The sequence below is a fragment of the Anopheles gambiae genome, chromosome 2 (assembly GCF_943734735.2).
Source record: "Anopheles gambiae chromosome 2, idAnoGambNW_F1_1, whole genome shotgun sequence".
NCBI lineage: Eukaryota > Metazoa > Arthropoda > Insecta > Diptera > Culicidae > Anopheles > Anopheles gambiae.
The window spans coordinates 41,713,638-41,734,400 of NC_064601.1; the positions used below are offsets into that span (position 1 = coordinate 41,713,638).

Here is a 20,763-nt window from a genome sequence, read left to right on the forward strand (position 1 = left end):
CCATTTCGGGCCGACCGGTGTGTCTCGTTCCATCGTGTGCGCCATCATGGTCCCATAGTCTCCCAAACGAAACGACCCACACGCCGCCACCGCCGTTTCGCGATGGTGGAAGCTTCATTTTCCAAAACCCAAAGGTGTTTCCTTTTCGCGACACAAATACACGCGCCACCATCAGTACGGGCACGCGCAGAACAGATTGTGATGATGATGATGATGATGACGACGGGGTGTGTTGTGTTGTTTGTTGACATTTTTCCGGTGCTGTGTCGTTTGTGTGTAGCTGGGGCTTCGTCTAAAATATTGATCGACCACCGTTGCGCAATACGCGCGTGTGAGCGCGGGCAGAAGGGAAGGATACGCACCGGGATATGATTTTCTTGCGCACCAACACACACAGACGCAAATTGTAAAGAAATATGGAGGAGTTTGTTTTGGCAGTGCGTGCTGCCGGAAGCGGAAGCAGCAAGGGAGGGTAAGGGGTGAATTGCGTACCCGGCTGGAGGGGACAGGGGGGGGGGGGGGTATTCGTTTCGAAACAAGCTGTATGTAATGTCCTTGTGCTGTTGCAAGGGTGGAAAGGGAAAGTCTTTGGAAAATGCACGAGGGGGCAAATGTGTGGCAGTAGGTTGCGCTTACACGCGCATTCATCCCTTGCGTCTTTACCGCTTGCACCACACCCCACACCTCCCCGGGTTGCTGCCGCCTTTCCTGTGTGGCTTCCTGTGTTGGTTGCTGCCTTGTGCTGGCAGCGGTTGCCAAGCGGGGAAATATCGGGCACCGAATGGTGATGAGAGGAGGGTTCGCTCTTTTTTCGGGCACGTGTTTTCGGGACGTAAACTTGCGTGCCGTGGTAAAATTCCGCACCAGACGCGCGCTCGGTGTGTGTAATGGAGCGAGCGAGTTGCTAACGATGTTGCCAAACAAATGTCCAAACCGCTCTCGGTCTGTTGTGTAGCGAATGCTAATTCCGATCGATGTTTCGCATCCCACGTCATGTTTTGGAGGGGGCAGTAATGCGTTTCCGATGCTAATACGGTTCGATTGCCGAATTTTGAGAGGGGAGCCCTTATACCAAACTCCTTATCAATCGTAACAAGGGCCACTATTCGTGTGTCCTTCCATTGGTGTATGAAGTTCTTGGAATTCGCTGGAAAATCGTTCGGTACCCGCCGGGCCGTCCGAGGTCATCCAATCGAGGTGAGCTGAGCCTAGGTAATTCGCGGAATTATCCCTGCTAGGCTTGGTGAGGTGTAGTAGATGAGGGAGTGTTTGCTGAATTGTTCGTGACAGACCCATTGCTGTTTAGTTTCTCGTTTGAGCTGTGTACATAGCTCTTCCCCAATGTAAATGTGTATTAGTCGTCGGCTTTCTATGAAACCAAAACAAACCTAGTGCGCCGACTCAACAACGTTGTTATGGGTGTCGGTTATTAGAAAGATGTTCCCCAGGCGACGGATTTGAACATGAAGGTAAGGTTTGGTTTTAGGTGGTTTAGGTTTACATTGATTCTTGAACATCGTGCATGAAGAAGATATAGAAAGATTTATTGGATTTTATCAACAAGTTAATGCGATAGATACGTTTGAAAAAACTTTCTTGAAAATTGTCTACAAACATTTCAGTTTGTTCATTGAAGAATGAAGCATTGTGAGTTGCGTATTCGCGACTTCAGCCGTGCCTCAAACGTGGCAGTCCAACGTCTCGTGTACCTCGTGGCAGGGGTCTTATCACAAACATACACACACACTCTCTCTCTCTCCTTCGCTGTCCATGCCAAATACCGCCGTGTAGTAAGAAGGGAACGAATAAAATCGTAAGCAGAGAGCGCCGCAGCACCAACCCTGGGAACCATGAATGAAGCGGCCTGTGAAATTATGGCACTGCACAGTTCCATTATCAGCGTAGCCAGACGACGCCAACGACGACGGGAGCATTTGATAATCGGCGCAACGTTGCTCCTGCCGTAGAAAGGAAGACACTGTTAGGTGCCTGCGGTCTGAGGGGAATGGGAGAATGGGGGAAGCTTGTGCAAATATATGATGATGATGACGATGGGAAAGTAGGCAACGTTTGATAACCGCTTGCAGGCTGTCGTGCGTCTGGACTCTTGAACTGTGCTTATGGCTAGGATGAGAGCAAAAAAAAAAGGAGTTCAAGCGAGAAAGTTTTGACGTGATCAAAACGTGTGCCTGGTGGATCTGAGATTGTTTTAGTTGCCATTATGAGCAGATAGGGCTAGGTGGAGTGATTGTATGATCGCATCAGTATGATTAGCTGGCAATAGTTGGTGTCTGGATGGAGTTTAAGGCGATAAGCGAGCTAAAATGTGTATAAAATGTATGCAAACTGTTGCAGATTCCCTGATTCAGTGCTACTGATCATGAATTCAATCTGGGATTGAGGAGTGATGTGTTTTATATTGTTTAAAGTACATTGAACATATTGTATATGCAAGTATTATGTCATCATGTCATAAGCAAGTTGCTTTTATCGTCAACAAACATGCAAATATCTGTTGGAATCTGATGGAATATACCTCAGGCGTATCTAATTTAGTCGGTAAACAAACTGGAATACAGCACACACCAACGTCAAGTGAAGAGAACGCTGCTATAGAGAGGAATGCAATGACTGAATGATGAAAAAGTAAAAACACCTTTCCATCTGGATTCTTCCGCTCTACAATTACGTTCGCTTCTTCCCATTCCAGCCTGGGTGATGGTGTTACGATGAGGTTGCAAAATTGCGAAAGTTTCTCCCATGGCATCCCTTGTGTGTGTATGTGTAGCCAAGAATAAACCTTTCCCAGTTCGCAAAATGAAGTCTTACCGGCTTCGACTCTTCTTGTGCTTCATTCGCTACCACATTGTTTCTTTGGGTGAAGTTTGCCTCCTTATACTTCAAATGTTTATTTCATCAGTATGAGAAGATGTGCTGGTACCGTCGATCTACACAGAACACTCATCATCTTTATCATGGTGTGTAATGCATTTGATCAATTCCACAAATAGATCAACGCTGCAAATTTGATTGTGTTACTGTTTACGACAATTGTCTTAAATCAATAATTAATAAACGAATTAAGGAATGTTTTAAACTTTCCAAAATCATCCCACCGCCTATTATAGTAAAACGTGTATCTCTGTATGATCTTTTTTTATTACCTTCTCCGGTAATACATAATGCATGATACATAAATAAATAAGGGCCTCACAGGACATCCCATCCATTGAGTGAAAGTAGCAATAACAGAACCACCTTTAGTGGCACTTAAAACCAGAAGAATGGCTATTCCATCCCATTCCTGGGTTGTGTTTGTGGTGCCTTGAAGAAGAAGAATAAGGGGGAAAGTATTCCAGTTTTCGTGCGGAGCGCGTCCGACCTGTTAGAACACCTTTCCCTACAGTAGCGTGGTTGATTGTCGATTGCTTTCTTCCACTTGCAAATGGCAGCAAGGAAGAGGGGATAACCTGCAAAAGGGATGATAGAAGGGGGCAATGTACAAAAAAATCGAACCGCTCCGCGCTTCCCCCTGTCAGGGCATTCGGGTCAAAGGCAACGAAAGTGCTGGAATGGTGATAGAAAAACGAGGTTAAAACCCATTTGCATTGTCCTGAGACAAGTTTTGAGCCACTTTTCACGCACACTGGTGAGGCGGAATCTTTTGTCTTGTTGTCCTGCCGCGCGCGCATTGTGGCAATTAGGGTACATGTACCTATAGTGGTGGTAGTACCAATAGTGGTGCTATTGCTCTAAAATGCGGTTCATAGGGCAAATTAAAAGTATTTAAGTTATTTAAGTTAGTGTGAAATGTTCTTTAGCCTTTTACAAAGGGTTTAAAAGTTAAATGGGGCCATTCCGTTACTTAGTGACCGAAAAATCCATTATTTTGTGAAATGTGTCAACATTTTTCCAAAATCCTTAGGATTTCATAACGAAACTCATTTTTCTGTTAACGTTCTAAATGATCACATACCCACGCAATTACTAGTTTTTCAACATGACTGTTATGGAATGTTATTGTTTTACTAAAATTATTTGCATTTTGACCATATTTATGCATTTTTAAGTGTTTTTTACCATAGTGCCATTATAGGTACACAAAACAGGCATGTTCCTATAGTGGTTATAGTTATAAAATCAATAAATACAGGTCATTTTAGATTTTTTCGAGGAAATTTTGGACATGTCGTACTGTTTTCACTAAAATAAGCAACAGAAATGAGTTTTATTTAAGTAATTTACCAAAAACAGGCCAAAATTCGCTTATCTGGCTGAATGAAAAATTGACTTCAAATCAAGCACACTCTTCCGGGTGTTGGTTGATGACAGGTGTGATGCAGTACTTTAGTGAATAGTTTCATCAATCAAATTTATACATTTTTTTACGATCAAATTGCGCAAGAAACCAATATTATGGCAGTAATCGTTGCTATTCACACGAAAACATCTTCAAAACTAAGTTATATTGATATTATACACTGTTTTGAGGCATCCTTGTTTACCACCACTATAGGAACACAATACGACGACTATAGGAACCATACCACCATTATAGGTACAACGAAGCAATCACAAAAATATGTATTTTTTCGTAAATTTGATGTGTTTCATGGTAAAAATGGTTGCGATTGCGAAGATAAAACATCTTCCAAATGCTATGTGTTAATATATTCAGAAATTGTCCTTCCTGACACTTTAAATCCATTAAAACACATCGGTACCTCTACAAATTGCACCACTATTGGTACATTTACCCTATAGTGTGTATGTGCGCCGGTGTGTACAACCGAGTGTAGCAGTAGCCCTTCGCAAGTTCCTCTTTGCTCGCGATTTGTCGAACCCTTCGGAGGTAAAAAGAAGCAGCGGTATATTTGCACGGCGCTAGGGTGATTCCCTGTGGTTCCTGTGCGTGCGTGTCCCGAATATTGCATAATGAGAATTCAGCTTCTTTCGCTTTTTTTTTATTGGGTGCTTTGTTGCTACCCAACAGGTTTGCCTTTCGTGTTGTTTTTTGCTGCTAGAGTTTGTGTTAGTAAATAAGATCCCCTTGTGGTGGAATTTTTCCTGGAGGTTTACGGTCCGATGCACGGGCTTACACACTCCCCTCGGTAGTGATGCGATCCTAAGCCATTCGCGATGAATGGTGCAAATTTGCTAGGATATGCTTAGCCAGGGAGTTTCTTGATTCGTTCCCCGTGATATAGCTTTGAAAAGGAGAAAACAAAGAAATTCGGTGCCTGTCTATATTCGGTGTGATTGTTAAGGAGGGAAGAGAAGAGCCTCGTTTCGGATGAGTAGAGGGTTCGTCGTTTGCGTTAAAAATATCAAATTTTCTACATTTTTTTGAACGTTTGAGGGGAGAAAGTTTGTAGTGATTCTTACGCATTGAAAGCATTGCATAGAATCTACATGAATTCCTACAAAGATTTTATAAAAAGTGTATTTTTTCCCAGTACAGAAAGCCATCACAAGCTCTTGCTATAATGGTGTTTGATTCAATCGAGTCCTAGCAATGGGGCTCTAGCGTTTTCCCCCTTTGCGTACAGCGCACATCTGTACATCTTGTCCGTAAGATTCATACCTTCTTTCATCCCCCTAGGATTGCTCTATTGATTGTTCTGTAGCTCGCGTGCCCTAGCGACCCTTTGCATTTTCTTGAACGCTCGAGGGATGGTTCCCTTCGAGAATTTCCTTTGCGTGCGAAAGGACAACGAACTCTAGCGGCAAGTACACTCCCGTCTGCTAAAGGCATCTTGACACACCCGGGAGGGCTCCTGCGCGAAGAGCAGTTTTTGATGCGGCTTGTGTTTTGCAAGAGGGGAGAACATCAATCGCTTCTGAGAGGGTGAGCGTGGAAAATCAAGTAAAGTTCCCTACTGTTTGTTATATTGCTTAGGGGTAAATGAGATTGATTCATGATGTAGGGAGCCGCAACATGTATCGCTCGGCTATAAAATAGGTCAGATTATTTAGAGTTTTTTGTTTAAATATTGAAATAGCTTAAATGCCGATACCGGACGAGTAAAATCTAGGACATCGGGGGGGATTTTTTTGATGAAATATATTGATGACACAGCAATCGTCGTGTGACATTTATGAAATGAACACATTTAGCAATGCTGCGTTCGTTTTAATATCAAATAATCAATCGCTTTGATATCTTTAACGACTTCCAGGAAATTTAATGTAACATGGAATCTACCACAGCAAATAAATCACAATGGTGTTTGATTGCATTCCCTACTGCGTAGCTTGCTTTTTGCTGGCTGGATAGTTTGCAAATTTATTTTTATTCCTGCTTAAATCATCATAATGTCTCTCCGATCATTCACCACCAGACAGCTTGGAGACATTCGGGGCAACGAATTGACTAATGGACAATTGGAACTTGAGTACCTTTAAGAACCAAAACTGCTATGCATGTGTGTGTGTTTTGCGAATTGAAACATGAGCCATCGTTTTCAGCTAGAGTGAAACAAACTTCCCATGGTTTTTAGTTAGTTCTTATTTTCGATTCAACAGAAGCAAACAAATTAGAGTAATAATAAATATTGGACCGGCCACCCTGGTTGGGTCTTGTTACGAAATCGCGTGAACACACCGCCGCCATTGGTCAAGTGCATGCAAAACGGTTCGACGATGTTATTGACCCAGTTTGCACCTGAAACCGGGCCTGCGACGGGGCTAATGTAATGTTCTACGCTTTTTATTCTACCAAACCACCACCACCATCTGCGGGACAAGCGTGCGCGGAGGCATTGGTTTCACATTTCGCAAACGAATCGCAAACGAACGCTGGGTAGTAGTGGTTTGATTTGTTACCTATTTGATAGCGTTACTACCACTGCTACTACTACTGCTGTTGCCATTTTATTACAAAACAGTCGAAAGGTAAGGGGGTGACTACGATGTGTCAATGCACTAACGTCCCCTACGTCCAGGAGGTGAAACGACGTTCGTCGCAGAGCGCTCGCACCTAGGAATGTTAGCATGGAACAGCTTCGTTGCAGTACCCACCACCAGATGGCGCCAGTGGGTTTGTTTTGATTCGAGGGTTGATTTTCGAGCAGAAAACTCTCGAAAAATCGCGTTCGTCCTGTTTCTTCGTCTTAAAAACGAGAGAGGGAGGAGAGCGTGATACTGCTAACGAGAGAGAGAGAACGAATGGGTATGTTTTGTTGTGCGTATCCTTATGCTGTTATTCGTGTTGTTTCATCGTTCCTCGAGGGAAGCGGAGTTTGGGGGTTCAGCTGGTGTTTGGGGAGGGTTGTGCGCGTTTCATTCATAAAACGCGCACCGTACGCCTACGCGCGAGGCGGGCAGAGAATGGACGCCCTTTTGCAGCGGCGTGCGTCACAACCGATAAACCGTCACAACAAGAAACATTCCCTCAGCGAGGGACCAAAAATCAATAAGCATTCCAAGCAGGGACAGGCAAGCAGCACTCCCAAGGACGGATCCTGCTTTATGGGAAGAAGAATGGGTCGCGCGTGGGCTAGCAAATGCGTATGGAAGTGGTGGGCATCCTTATGTTTATGTAGGCGTATTTCCTAGATGTTCGTAGGATGTAGGCTGAGGACGATACAAAGCTTCCTTGCTGGGGAGGCATGCGTTGTAATGATTGCTGATGTAATGGAATGTGAAGAGGCGATCATCTTTACCGTTGTGTTATTGGAGCAGGAAAACTGATAGGACCAAACGGGACTAATGCTCTGCTTTGCATAAGACTGTTTGCTACCGTTACGGTAATCAAATCTGGCCACTAAGACGTGCGAAGGGTGTGTGAGTGTCATATTTAGGTGTTTACAAATCATTTACGCCTAATTAAATGTGTAGCGTGTTTATTGGTATGGAAGCGACAAGAGAAAGAGAATGTTGTTATTCACACTGATGAAATGAGTAATATTATGTTTTGAACGTTTTGAATTATTTTTTTTGCACTAAAAATTGTTCCATATAAGTTACAGGGTTTGCAGGAGTACTCATAGCTGTGGTCCACTTGATTGATTCCTTCTTATAGGAAATGAACTTAATGTAATGGGAATTGGACTCTATATCATCCTTGTTGGACAACTCCAATAGGAATTTCCAAGGAACCTGTCCAAAAAGGGTGCCAAAAGCGTCCAATTTCCATCATTTGAAGTTCACTTCCCGTACGGAAACAGATAAGGAAGTGTCCCACAACTGTGTAATATTTACTGTAAAAAATTAAATAAGTTTCCATTCGAACGTTTCCATTATGTCGATTATCGATTAATGTAGGCATAATTATTCCATTTTCCTTTATCATCAATTAAGCATTCTAGCTTAATCAATCTTGGCTTGGCCCGATTGCGTAAGACACACGGACCCGTTGCGGGGGAGTGGGTTGTTGTTATTGGACCACCGAGCTCAGCATTTGCGTGATAATTTTCTATTAAGTCCCACGATGCGTAATACATTTCGATAACAAACTCTCTAACCCCTTGTGCAATAAGCGACGGTGTAGTAGGTGTGTCTCGGGACAAGTGAGAGAGTGAGAGAGGAGAGACGCATTTCCATCGGGAGAAGTTTATGATGGTGTTCGGGTTGGAAAAAAGGAATCCTTGCGGTTCGTTACGCATTTCGTTTCCCTGTTGACACCAACGTAAAGGTCACATTAGGTGTGGAGGAGGAGGCGTTATTTTTAGCAATCGAAATTGCATCGACGAAGCCCTCCATTGAATTGGATTCAGTATTGATTGAAGACATTTACTAAGAAGTGAGCCATATTTCTATTTCCGTGTGCAGCAGCGGTTAAGATAGGTATGATGTTCTTCACCGTCAACAAAAGAAAGGTAATATGCGCGTTTCCGCGGCAGTGTTGGGATCGTTATTTTGTCGTTTCTGACGCAACACAGTACGACCAACATCAAAACCTCGAGGGCTGTGTTGGTTGTTTTTGAATGTTGTTTTTGTGAATGAATAAGCTCACTGGCGAGAATGGACACTTGCGATTAGTGTGCCCGGGTAAGTCAGCAAGAAGAACGCATGAGACCCCGGAAAGGTTTTGTTTTTGTTTGGCATTGCGCGATTGCGATCTTGTATTTAGGTATGTTTTGTTGCGTTATTTTGCTGTTGTCACATGGTAAAATTTCTGTCTAGTGTAACCTTGACTAACAAAAACTGCACTATGGGAACGGTTAAATGTGTCCGTCCGGCCGAACGCCGCTTATTGGCATCGAAAGCAGCGCCGGTTATCGTTCTTCCGGTGTCATAAAGCGGTAAACGCTGTGAAGCGTAGGATCGCCGACGTGTTCGATGTGCGCGGCATGTGTCCCGGATTTATGTGCTGTGTTCGGAAAAGCACGCAAATGTCGTAAAAATAGGCGCGGGGGTGAGGGACGACGGTGTACGTGATTTAGCATGAGTTATGGGAACACACTTACTTGCCAATTCTACCGTGCCTTGGAGCACACTTTGCTGACAATGTAACGGGTGTGTAGTTCCATTGGCGGGTGAGACAGAGCTGCGTGAGAAAGAAAATGTGGAGGAAAGTGAACTTTGGATCCCGATTGCATCGATTGCATGAGCCACTTACCGGAGTAAAATTAGCTCAAATTTGTTGCTGCTTTTACTGTAGCAGAAGCAGCCCGGGGAGCTTTCGGCGATCGATTGATCGATTAAAATGCCCCCACCCCATTACAAGTAGGCAAAAGATATAAAACTGTTTATATGCGTAGCAAGGAAATGTTTCTTTCCTGTCATTTTTCGTTCCTTCGTTCGTTCCTGTTCCTTTCCATTCCCCCAGCGGGACACCGGAGTTGGACGGAGCATTCCATTCCAATTGGATTCGTTTGAGCGTGGTCACTCACGCGCAGCCCTCCCATGTCGGGCACTCATTCAATTGAAAGTTTCCATCCCGGTCAGGCAAGAACCGCGGCGAACCTGTTTACTTTTACCCGCGAGTGTTCGCGTCGAATGCCTAGGGGGTCCACGGTGCTGCAAGGGGTGTGCTATTGGTGGCGGTGGTTGGCCGGTTGTTTTGTGTTGTTGTTTTGATGCGTTCGCGTCACGCCACATTCTACCAAGCCTCCAAGAATGATTTGCTGTTGTTGTTGTTGCTTTCCGTTGGACGCGCGCCACACGCTTGCTCCGTTTTCAATTGGTCACAGTGTCTTACATTTACCTTCCCCCTTTTACATACACACACCCCTTTTGCTGCGGGTGGAGGGCGGTCAGATCATTCTCGCAAGCCGAAGGGAGAAGTAAAGTCCACGTCCACGTAACGACACCTACATGAGATAAAACAGCCGGCGGCCGGACACGCACACACAGCCATGCTTCAGCACACTCACACATACACCAGTTTTGATCAAAACAAGCGTCGCGAGCTGCTTAAATCGAGTGCGCGATAAAAACAACCCCCTGCTTTGAGTGGGTGAGGGGTGAAAAAGGGGTTAAGATGGACAGTGCGCAGGGTAGTTTGATGACGTCACGTGTGGGCCCTACAAACACAATTGAAAATTAAAAAAAAAAAACGAGTCGGTTCGCTGGTGGAGATCTGGAATGGATGGATCTGGATGTTGTTTTTTGTGCCATTGGAAATGTACGCCTCTTCTGGGCTTTCGAGCGCTCGCGATCCACTTAAATGTGTTGCCAAACTGCAAATTATTCCGGGTTTTCCCCTTTGGATGATGGTTTGTGTGTGAGTCACACAGCTTGCGGGGCTGGGTGTATTTGTGCAGGAATGTAGCGAATTAAGCAGATCAACACACAGCAATAAACGCGCTGGATGGAAAACGATAAGAAGCGGTAATGCATTCCACCTCTCCTGGTTGCTCCGTTCGATGATGGGAATGGGGAGTAGTGGACCCGACGAGGAAAGGTGTGTTGTTGTTTACCGAGTTTTGTTTCTTGTTGTTACCCTTTGTTTCTTGCTCCTTTTTTGCTGCCTTTTTGTGCGCGTTGTTTTTGTTGCTCGCCTGGAGATTAGATGGAAAAGTTTATTTCTAAGCGTAAACAAGCTTTCGATGAGTGTTTGTCAAAATGAAAGGATTTTTAAAGTTGCTGGAATGCCTCACGAGTAAGGATTAGTAAACAGTGTCACAACCATTTAGAAATGTTGTATGGTTTCGTTTTGTTTTGTCTGGATGACTTGCCAAAAACAAAATGAGTTGAAATTTCACGAAAAAAGTACTGTGAGCAAAGAGTTATTAAGAAGACATTGAGAGTACATTAAGAATATTCGGAGCTGGCATATAAAAGCGTTCTAATCATACGCAAACGTTAGTGTACAGAAAATATTTAGTCCTTGCCATTGAAACAACAATTAATTGAATTTCGACAATTATTTACAATCAGTGGTGCATCGCAAAATCGTTCTATTTTCATTTTTTTTAATGCATAGTTATAATACTTTTCTTACATGGTACAAAAAACAATTTGAACATTTTATATCTTTTGTTTATGAAATGCATGTCGAGCACACAACGATGCAGCATTTGTTTAAAAAAAATAGCTGCAAACAACTGAGGTTCAAAACTTCAGGCTTTTTTAGTGTGTGATTTTGTATAGAATGTAGACATTCAATCAGCCATTAAATGTCAAAATCCATGTAAAAGAAACTAGCTGGAATCGTATAACCACTTCTCATTACTTTAGACTACAGCAAAAATATACTTCCTAACTTATAAATGTCTGTATTTACATAAAACAATACATAAGACATGATTGATTCAAGATTCCTATGCCCTATGCCAATGTTGGCAAGCCGAAAGTAAAATAATCAAATTGTAAGTCACTGTAACGTTATTGCAACTAAACAGAAGAAAAAAAACAATGAGGCTGTTGTGGGCAGATAGTGAGAAAAAGGATGATCTATAAATAAACAACGTTCCAGACACCATTATTTTTTGCATTTGCACTCCCGATCCCGTATCACCAATATGTCACACCACGTCGTTTGGATGGGACGGCCTGGGCCTGGTCATGATGAAATAAGAAACTGATATTGCACTATCAATCGTAACAATGTCAACTTCGACAGCAACACACACTGTAATGGAGGGAGAACCATCATCATCATCATCATCAACAACAACAACAGTAAAACAGGAAAAAAATGGCAAACCGGTGACGAACTTAATGGATTTGTTTACAGGATTTGAGTTTCGCGTGCGCCCTGAGCTTTGGTACAACAAAACAAGCTCCTCATCTACATCAGACACTGGTGACGGGTGTGTATGTGTGTGTTTGTGCGTTTATTTTCCTTCGATAGTGTTGGTAACGATGATGTGTGTAATCTTGCATCAATCTTCCAATGCCGGTGGCAGAATGGAGCACCAAACAATCACACACATACGGGCAGGAATCCATGTACGTTAGCTAACGCACACCACCGCAACCTGCGCGTGTCGATCGAAGTTGAATTTGCTGAATGAATAAGTAATAAGATGTGAAACGAAATCGAATGTTGGGCGAGCGGCAGGCTAGAATATGGATGGTGGGTAAATAATTCGAAGCAACCCCCCCCCCCCCCCCAATCGTGTGGCTCGAAAGATCAAGGGGCAAGAGGAGGAGAGAATGTACGATTCGCGATCGCAGAAAGGGATATTTTCATCCCTCTTTTGAATGTGTCCTATCTGTACAGCCTTCACATTGAAACGCCGATCGTGCGTTGTGTTTTGCTGCTGATGCTGATCGCGAGCGTGCCGAAACAAGAGAAAGAGAGAGAGAGAGAGAGAGCGCGAAACGAAAATACGTTTGTGATCGGATGGAGGCGCACGGTGCCGGGTGGAAAGCAGCAGTCATGCTGCCCGTCGCTGTTCGTCGTCGCACTCCCGCTGTGTTATGTTGCGCGCTCTTCCCGCCCAGCAGCACCACACAGGCAAACAACAAAAACAGTCAGAAAAAAACCTGCTCCACACAGCAGGTGGATGCGCGTATTTGTAGGTTCGGACGCGGTCAGCCGATGCTGCTGGCGACAACCAAAACACACGACCACAGCAACAAAACCCCCGCACAAGTTCAGTCAGTCAGTCGGTCGGTCGGGCAGTCGGGTCCCGCGAGCCTGCTAGTTCGTTACTGACGGTGATAAACAAAGGTTCGCAGCAGGTTTGTGCTCTTCCGCGTGCGCCGTACGCGTCACAGCTCCTCTTCCCTCGGGTGCTAGAAAGGGAAAAGTTTTGTTTGAACTTGAAAGGAAAAGCAATGGCGCCTATGCGCGCGGTGTGGTGGTGTTGATGCGTGCTGATAATTTCGTCTATTAATCTAATTTGTGCAACACACTCTCACACCTCGCGTTGTACGTGCGGTGAACACTGAATGATTTAATATATTAATTCAATCAAACGCTGCGCGCCGAGTGTGTGGAAGTGTTCTTGTGCATTGGGCGATCGGTTTCGTGCGGTGTGTTGAGTGTTTGTGTTGGTGTTGTCCAGGTGGAAGTGGAAATAGAAAACGTGGACGGACACGTGCGCGCAACCACCTTATCATCATCATCATCATCATCGTTCCTCGAGCAGGGCGAGTCCGATTGGGGTGTGATGCGAAGGGCCGGTCGGGGTTGGAAGTTCAATTTGCCGTGCTTGAAGTAAATTTGCCAACGTAGCCAAAGCAAACACATACACTGGCAACAGCGATGAACCAAGACATGAACGCTTTTACGGTCGAACGAAAACAGCACAACCGCGCGCGTTTGTTGTGACTTGTGGAGATCGTTCGTCAGTCACTTAATCGCCTAGCCCCGCCGAAAGGAAGTAACGCACACACAAACGGTCAAGCGTGAGGTGTTCCGTCTTCATCATCTTTATTTTCTGTGTGGTGCGCGATTTTTTAGGGGTGGGATGTGTGATAGTGTCGTGATAATAGTAGCTGTTGCTGCTGTTGTTTGTGGCGTTTTTTTTGCCTCATTTCCATCGATCGATAATTTCGTTACCCTTCGGGCGCTTGGTGCCGCCTCCTGGAAAACAAGATGGAAGTGCGACGAGTTTATTAGATTGGGCACAGTATTATTTGCAGCTTTCTTCACTGTTCGTTGTTTACCAGGCAACAAGTAAGCGAGACGAACGTGAAGAAGGATAATTGCCGATTTGTATGATGTGATTACGGTGTTACGATTTTCATTGTAACGTTTCATTATAGGCATTGCATTTTATCTGTTTTACCAAATAGTTCATTTTTGATGTAATTAAAACTAATGTTTTAATCATTTTCTTTTTATAGCACAGACAACACAGAAAACTAACTGAAAACAAGTAAACAACTAAACATTTATAGAAAAAAAAACTTGAATAACCGTAAAATTAGAAAGGAATACAAAAAAAGCCAAACGCAGCAGCATAAAGCAGTGATCGAGTGTAACATAAAAAAAACCCATTCAAACTCACAAATACACCCATCCAGTTGTACGGGTGCCGGTTTTTTGGCTGTTTTATCTTATCAAGCGTTTCATGGTCGATCGCCTGGTGCCATTTTTGGGGCGAACGCTGTGTGCGTGTGTTGTGAGTGAATAAAAGTGAACGGAATTATTAGACGGCTTTGCACGGGAGTTCGAGAGTGGTGTTTTTTGGGGGCTATTTTTTTTTTCTCAACTCAGTCAAAAGTGATCAAAACAATTGCAGCCGGGGGAGAAAAACCAGGCGTTGCAAAGATTCGCGAACGAAAGAAGCGAAACTTGCGCGCGAAATGTGAACATGCGAAACGGGAGCGAAACTGAACAGCGCGTGAAGCAACCGTGAGACTTTGTTTGATTGGTGGAGTGGATTGGGGAGATTATTTCGTGCATCTGTCGTGTGGTCCGCAGTATATGTAAAAATTCAGCAGCCCGGGAGCTGTAGCGGCAGAGAAGAAGGAATCGGAAAGGAAAGTCAGACACACACATACACATACATCTCACCCGGAAGTAAGTTTTTGTTCGCATTTTAGCTTCTTGCTGGGGATAGAATGTAACCGATCCTCTAATGTAGCAAATAATGGGTGGACGAGAGCTATTTAACAGATGTTCAACAACTGCGGCAAGCCGGACTGCTGGTGGTTTTCGGTGTGTTTTGCCATGCTACGGCAATTGTTTGTTGTTTGGGTATGAATGATTCGTATGGTGGATGAAAAAGAGTGCCAAATATTGAATTTGATAGTCAATGGACGTATGTTATTTTATTAATAGCATGTGAGGTTTATGTAAAGCTCATTTTTAGGCACAGTAAATGAATGCATAAATGTGAAGAGGTTTTGAAAATATTTTCAACTTCAGTAGAGGCTATTAAATTAAAACTGCACAATAAATCCTTTACATTTTTTGTATGATGTTTAACGTTACTTAAAAAGGGTTATCTCATGAGACTGTGAAACAAGCCTCATTCTATATCCACATATTCAGGCAGTTCGCGAGATACACGGTTAATAGGGACCGAAAATGGCTGTAAAATACCGCGTGAGTCGAATTTCCGTGTAAGTTGCTAGCAAAATAGTAAGGGGTAATTATGGCCGCTTTATTAATAATTTGATATGATTCTTACTGGTTTAAACCTGTTGAAATGGTTTTTAACATTCGATCAAAAGAGAAATTATTTGGCATTTTACAATTGATGTGTCAAATAAGTACCATTTTGAGCAATTGAGCATTTTTGGAGCATTATTGATCTACTCAGTTAGAAATCTAACATTTTAGGCTAGCGTTTGTCAAACGTTCTACATCAGCCGATTGGTATATTCCTTACCCTATCGTCTGATATGCTCCGCCATATGTATTTGAGCTTGGCAGCATATATTTAACAAAAATCATTATTTAGAAATATATATTTTTTTATTTTATTGTGTTAAATGAAATGTATGATGATATTTTCAAACATCGTTTTATCCTTTTTTTGTCCGTCTTGACAAAAAAAAACGAGCTACGACCGAAAAATCAATAATACATGAACATCGTTTACAGCATTGTTTTACCGATTTAGGCGTAGCTACAATTAAAGTTTGTTTGTAAAGCTATAAAAAAGTTGTTTTAAAATCGTAAATAAATTAACGATATTTTTTTGTCATAAAAGTAGAGGAAGGAATGCGAAGAAGCAGAATTCACTTCCCTTTTATCTGACAATCGTCTTTAAAAACGTGTCATTTTATGCTCGAATGACCCATTCGGCCCTCCCCTAATAAAAACGGCAACGAAACGATCGCGGAACTGTTTTGTGAGTTTTGTTCTTAATTGCCCATAATGATTATGCTTCTCGCGGTATCCTGCTTGCCGCTCAGCTCGGCAAAATTTGCTTCACTGTCCTGAGCCTGGCTGTGGCGGGAGAAGAACCATAAGCGTGTGAAAATCTCCCGCCGCATGATCAGTGTTAGCACTCTCCTCTCGCTTTGTTTTGGTCAACGAATCGAACGGGATGAAGGGTGGTGGTGGTGGTGCTGCCTCTGCAATGGGAAGGAAACGAAAACGAGATAAGCATACTACCCTTAGGCAGCCAAAAGTGTTTGCCAAGATGAACGATGCGGGGCCCCGTTGGCTATTTTTTTGTTCGCCTCTGAAAGTTTTATTTTTATTTCGTAAACAAACTTTGCAACACGCGGTGCGCGGTTTTGGGTGGCGGTGGCGCGGTGGTTTGCTTGCGGCACGCATACAAACGAACGAACCCGCTCAAATACATACACACTCACAGACCATTAGGTGTGAAGCGAGAGGGGAGGATTTGGACTGGCTGGCCAGTACTTTGAGCCGTCGAGGCGGTTGGATTCTACCCTCGGCCGGCGGCCGTTTGAGGCGGCAGGTTGGTCTCGCGCGCACTGCTGTGTTAATAAACTTTGACAAGGTCGATTTGATTTTACCCACTATGTGTGTGTGTGTGGAGAAGAGCCATTTGGATGGTAGTGGTGTGGGATCTTCGGGGGCCGTTTAAACCGAGCTCGTAGTAGTATTCCGCTCGTACAGCCAGATTCGATCGTGGAGAGCAATGTTCATGCCAAGCAGAGGCACTAATTTTGGCGAAAACGTCCCACCATCCCCACGAATGTGGGTTGTGAATCGTTTCTAATTCTAATTTAAATCACTATTATTGTATGGCGCCTCTCCCCCAAATGAGTTGCGATCGGACTGCACTGTCTTGGGCTGTCCAAGCTTTACGAGGAGCTTTTTTTCTTTCTCCTTCAGCTCCCCATTCAGCCCACGCTTAGCTCAGCTGATGGGTGGTTGTACATCGTTTGCACGACCGATTAGAGACAGATTGTTGAACCCTTTATTGGCTGATCGCGCGCTACGATCGGTGGAATGTGGAGGTCGATCGGGGTGGGTTTTTGTGTTGTGTGCGTTAGCACTGTCATAAACATTCGACACGATCTAAAAATAGCTCAAGAAAGAAAACAAAACAAAAAAAAAGATGGAAAAGGAAACACATTATACCGAAAACCAGAAATGAAGGAGAGGATAAAGCAAAATGCCGAAAATAAATGGGCAATTTATACGCAGCTCCACCACTGCCAGCATTCGTATTTGATCGTTGCTTGCTTTTTGTGTGTGGTGTGTGTGTGTGTGTTGTGCTATAAGCTTACCGTTTACTTTTTTTCGGAGGAGCTAAGGGGGGATTCGAGGATCTTGCCGGACGATGGTTAGATCCAGACCAACCTTTCCATGTAATAATGCGGTTGAATATGTGTGTGTGTGTGATTTTTCTGTATAACATTCTGAATGTTTAAGATCGGCATTCTAATGTTCTCATGGCCACTGTAAGCGCTGTTGTCCTCGCGGAATTAAAAATAACCCTTTTGGTAGGTTTAGGATCCATTCTGAGCAGCTTCTTATGCTTCTTATGTTCAGAAGTTCTTCGCAAACTAATGTCCAATCCGCTATCGGAGCTTTCTAGAACACTGACCAATTGACCTCTGCAAGTACACGAAAGGTGTCGAAATATCGGTACAACACCGCATGGCGATAAGTGCTATGATATGATTGTTTGTGATTTCGCGAGCTTCCGAAATCGTGGCTGGAGTCTTCGTCTCTCTCGCTCCACCCGCACTCGTTACGATCGTATCGTACCCTCGATTCGGCGATGATAACGAGTGTGCAGTACATAATAGTAAGCCATACACAGGGCGTACAAGAGGGGTGTACAACGAAGGGTAGTTTTGGTTTGTGTACATGAAGCGGTAAGTAACTTCTCCTTCACACACAGCAAACAAACGCAAGAACACACTTGTCTATACTTGATAAACCGACGAGGATGGGGGTTGGTAGTGAAGGGATGTTGCGCCATCTCGCCCAATGTCGACAACACACACACACAAACACACCCGACGTCACGAGTTGCCGGTAGCTTCCATACCCCTATTCCCCAGTCCCATTGGGAAGGGATTAATGTGTAAAAGTGAACAACACACCACCACAGCGCGCACTCCTCTTCAACCGACCGAGCCAACAGCGAATGTGTAGCACTTTGTTGTAGTGCGGAATGTGATCTTGTGGTGTGGCCGAGGGGGAAGAAGGTCCTAACCTAACCGTCCGTCACGTTAGTAGATAAAGTTTCACGCTGCTAGTAAATGGTGGTGCTCTTTAAAATCGCCATATCGCGTTGGTGGGTGGAATTTCCACGCAAAATATTCTTTATCTCTCTCCCCTTTTGGTTTTTTGTTGTTAAATTAAATATAGAAATAAACCTCTCACGAGTGTTGGTGTGTGTGTGTCTGTCGCTCTCTCTCTCACTCTGTGCATGTTATCGGGGTAATTGTTTTCGTTTCGCGGTGTTACTCTTAACTAATCTCGCACAATCAAAAACAAGCCCCCTTTTGCGCCGTTTGACCCACTTCAGGGTGGCGTTGGGGACGATTTTGTTTGCACGCCAGACACATAACCGTCTGGTGTGGTGGTCAGGCCGCTGTCCGGGCAGGCCGTTCTGTGTGGGTGTGTATGCAAGCAAGGGAGAAGGGAAATTAATATTTGTAAAACAACAATGACACACATCGATGACGGTATGTTGAGGACCGGACCCCAGGGGATGTGTTGCCTGCATCTAGCATGGAGTGGAGTGTGGTGTGGAGTAGAGGAAAATAATGCAGGCTGTATTGATGGTCGTGTGTGTGTGTGTATGTGTGATTTCCTATCATTGTTTACCGTGTCTGATGAACCACTTCAGACTAATCTGTTTCGAGTTGTTTATCAATTTGTCTTTTAGATTATGTCTTTATTGAACGGAAAGCTATATAAACAAACAAACGTTTTAACTAAAAATATCCTTAGTTTTAGTAGTTTGATGTGACTTAGGCCTTTTTTTGTAGAAATTATCATACCGCTTTGCTTGATCGCAGTTTTTTTTTATGGAAATCAATTAAAAAATTTCCATCGTGTTTGCTTCATATGCATGTTCACCACTAAAACAAAACAATACCTCCTAGTGTCGGCCCTACCAAAACAAGTTCTCACTTCCGGTTCAAACTGTGAAGCAGCTGGATGGAGAGAAAAAAGCGCCAAAACACAACAAACGATACTTCTGCTTTACTGACCGATGGGGGGGGGGGGGAAGGAAAAAGGCCAACTCTTTCCAGCACCAATTGAAACCGAAAACGAAACGGCTCCCCCCCCCCCCACGTTCACCAAACGTTATAGCTGCTCCATCAAACCTCCACCACTACCAAAGCCAAATCATCATCGCTTGGTCGAAGCACACACAAAGACACACATGCACAAACCACGCGTAAAGTTGTTGCAACGCGTGGCTACACGTGCCTGCAACTACAGCTGCCTTTTGGTTCCGCTCTTCAGGCCGGCAGGGCAGGGAAAACCTTGAACTTAACCGACCATGATGCCTTGGACGGTGAAGCGATCATGCTGGAATGGATGTGTTGGAACGGCAGAACCATGCCATGTGTGTGTGTGTGTGCGCCACCGTGGCCAAGAGATCGGGGAACGCGGGGTAAAGTACCACCCGAACGCGGTGGAAATGGTAGAACATTATTTTGGTGGTTTGGCGTTTTTCGTTCGCATGTTCTTTGTACTGTTACGGGTATAATTTCGTTTATGTGTGTGTTTTATGGCTGTGATGCATTACAATTTTGTGAGTGAGTAAAAAATGGCGAAAACGTTAGTGACGAGCTATTTCTCATTTATTTACCATAATTTATCAAAATTGTGTTCTTAATATCGTTTCCTTTTATCTCTATTTTTTGTGTAACGCAAACGAACTGATTTAAATTATTTTATTGGGAATGATATAATCACAAGCAATAAGTTGAATTTGATTAGAGGCGTGCTCTATTATCAAACATTTTGCAACAAAAAGATATTATGCGTGAACACTGCCGTCGATCTGCCTCGTGACGTCCTCTAGATTTGTAATCAAGTTTGTATCTGTGGCGCGTGCATACATTAAAGAAACGTGCCGCATATTTAAATTGCATTCAAAACACACGCACACAGTTGTATTTGTGTGTTTAAGTGCAAGGCAATAGCAATCATCGGGGGACTACTGGGCAGGTCAAAATAAAAAAGAAAAACCTTTACTGCAAGGTGGTGAAAATAAAACGGCGGGGTTTGTTATTTTGAAACCGTACACTACTACTAATCACGGTGAAGAGCAACCAAGAGACAGACAGAGTCGTTACACCACGAAAGCATTGCCAGTGAGCGGGCGAAACGAAGTTCCCGGTCGGCCAGACGATCGTGGGATAGAATGACGCGAAAAAACTATGTGTTTACATTGCACGTAGCGAGAAAAGGTCATCAAAAACTAACCAAAACAACCCGGACGGTGTGGACGGGGGTTCGGTGGTGTGATGATGAGGATCTTCTCGGCCACGGACATGATTGGCGAGAAGCTGGTG

The 20,763-nt window shown here is 43.9% G+C and overlaps 1 protein-coding gene across 6 annotated transcripts in view; it reads left to right on the forward strand.

Annotated features, from left to right (window-relative positions):
* Positions 1 to 20,763, forward strand: part of LOC1271459 (protein CREBRF homolog) — a 28,828-nt gene that overhangs the window by 2,163 nt on the left and 5,902 nt on the right. Inside the window, exons 1-2 of one of the 6 annotated variants that reach the window (XM_061649512.1) lie at positions 12,956 to 13,077; positions 14,188 to 14,866. The exons of 2 other annotated variants lie outside the window; for them this stretch is intronic. The gene's annotated coding sequence lies outside the window, so the exon portion shown is untranslated. Of the gene's footprint in view, positions 1 to 12,955; positions 13,078 to 14,187; positions 14,867 to 20,763 lie in introns of those variants that run through there. 3 more of the 6 variants (XM_061649508.1, XM_061649510.1, XM_061649509.1) reach the window with 3 other exon arrangements.